We start from the raw sequence: 2,733 nt of genomic DNA, 5'->3' as shown, positions 1-2,733 counted from the left end.
AACTCAGGCTTGGGGAAACGCAATGCTAGGGAAGAGGGATGGACCCAGGAATAAAACCAAATCCTGTGCCTTATTTTCTCATTTTCCTCGTTAGGGCTCCTTTAGTACACCTATCATTTAAAAGTGTACATTTAATTTTCAAATACATGGGGTTTTTAAAGTATCTTGGATATGAATTTCTCATTTAAATGCTTTCTTCTCTGCAATCACCCTTTGTGCTTTTTCAGTCTTCTAACTTGATTGAAGCTTTCAATGCCTAAGTCAAAGATCTCTCTTGGTAAATGTCATATTGCACATGAAAATATGTGGGTTACTTTCAAATATCTTTTGATAGTGATTTCTGACATAATTCCACAGTGATAAGAGAGCAGACTCTGTAGGATTTCAATACCTTTAGACCATGAAATTCTTGCACCTTGTTTTATGCCCCTGGATATGTTCCAATGTCTCCTAGTTTATACTCTATGGGAACTTGAATAGGATTTGTATCCTATTAGTGTGTGAAAACTGTATAAATCTTAATTATGTTGAATCGGTTCATGGTGTTTTTCAGGTCTACTGTATCCTTCTACTTTTCTGTATATCCATTCTATTAATTTTTGAGAGTTTGATATTGAAACTCCAATTAAAAATCTTATCTACTTAAAAAAATAATTGTAATATATAGTGTAACTATATGTGACTTTGTTCTGTATTTTCCAAGTCTCCTGTAAATGTATAATAATACTTCTATAATTAAAAAAATAAAAAAGAATGAGAAAAAAAATTTTTTAATCCTGTATGTAAGGGTAGGATTTCCCAAAAGGTAGGTGGAGTTTCTTTCGTGGGATTTATAAAGAAGAGGCATTTTCCAGGAGAAAGGATGTGTCCATATCTGAGGACAAGATCTTGGACATTCATGAGGAAACACCCTGTAAATTGTTCAACTTCTTGGATTGTTTTCTTAGACTGTGGGAAATGCTGTATTTAGTGTACAACATTTAGATAATTTACTTTTATATTATATACTATTTATTATTATATTATGTTATATCATTACTATATAACAGGTATATTAACACAATAATATTAATATGCTATATCATATTAGTACTATAACCCTCCATATGGTGATTCTTTTTACATATACCAAAACTTCAATAAAATCTGATGTAGCCATAAATCATTGTATGAGAATGTTAAGGTAAATACAGATGTAATGCAGTATAATTATATTCATCAGAATCTTTTGGAGGTTGCAGATCAAATTGGCTCAAGTGAAAAGATGAACTCACTGGATTATTGAACTGAAAATCCAGGTGCTCAAGCTGAACATTCAAGAATCTCTCTTTCCTTCTCGTAAGTGCAATTTCTTCTGTGTTGTCTTTTTATTTTCAAGCAGCTGCTCCCATAGATGGGTGAAATGGCTACTAGAAGCTTCAACTTAAGAAAGCCAACAAAACCAGAGCCTCTATTTCCAAAATGTGTCATAAACAGTATTAAGCAGATACCTGTTTGCTCCACTTGTAAAATCTCAAACCGGTCATTGTGGATGGGAATGGACAAACCTGGGTAAAATGCCTGTCTCCAGAGGGAGTAAAGTCAGATCCTCGAACCACATAAACCAAATCTGAAATGACAAATCTGGATGAAAGACACATGGCATTTAAAAATAGATATGTACTGATAAGTCCTCTAAATAAAACCTTATATTTTAAATTGATTTTCTAAGTAAATATATAGCAAACTGAAAGAATAGAGGAGTGATCCAGCAATCTCCCTCCTGGGCATATATCCAGATAAAACTCTAATTTAAAAAGATACGTGCACCCCGTGTTCATAACAGCACTATTCACAATAGCCAAGACATGGCAACAGCCTGGATGTTTGCTGAGAGATGAATGGATAAAGAAGATGTGGTGCCTATATACAATGGACTACTACTCAGTCATAAAGAAGAACAAAATAATGCCCTTTGCAGCAACATGGATACAACTAGAGATTATCATACCAAGGTATGTAAGTCAGAAAGAGGAAGACAAACACTATATATATGCTGTCGCTGACATGTGGAATCTGAACTATGGCATAAATGGACCCATAGACAAAACAGAGGCACGGATATACAGAACAGACAAGTGGTTGCCAAGGTAAGGAAGGTTAGGGGAGGGATGAAGTAGGAAGCTGGAGTTAGCAGACGTAATCACTTATATATAGAATGGATAAATAACAAGGTCCTACTGTAGAGCGCAGAGGACCATCTTCAAATCTTATGATAAACCATAATAGAAAAGAATATAAAAGTGTGTATATATGTATAACTGAATTGCTTTGCTGTATACCAGTAATTAACCCAACATTGTAAATCAGCTATACTTCAAGTTTTTGAAAAATCACTAATGAATAAAAAGAGAGGAAGAAAAAGTTTGCTTCTTAGAAAGGGTCAGCAGGGAGTGAGGTCAGGGCTAGTAGTTGACTCTGGCGTAGAGGGTTCCAGGTATGGGCAAAGAGAAGGGCAAAAGCTCCAAGAGTGACAAGTGCTGGGAGTATCTGACAGACAGTGAAGGGCCCCTGTGGCTGGAATACAGCAAGCAAGGAGTGAATGGTAGGCAATGAAGAAAGAGAGGTAGACAGGAGGCGAATGAGAGACCACCTTGCAGATCATGACAGGAAGGCACTGAAGTAATGTGAGCCCAGGATCAACATGCTGTTACTCTTTTGATTTTAAGAGGATGACTGCCTATTGTTACAGAC

This window comes from Ovis canadensis, chromosome 3 (genome assembly GCF_042477335.2).
Source record: "Ovis canadensis isolate MfBH-ARS-UI-01 breed Bighorn chromosome 3, ARS-UI_OviCan_v2, whole genome shotgun sequence".
In the NCBI taxonomy this organism is placed as follows: Eukaryota; Metazoa; Chordata; class Mammalia; order Artiodactyla; family Bovidae; genus Ovis; species Ovis canadensis.
The sequence above is the reverse complement of the archived record's forward strand: the minus strand, read 5'-3'. Positions refer to the sequence as shown.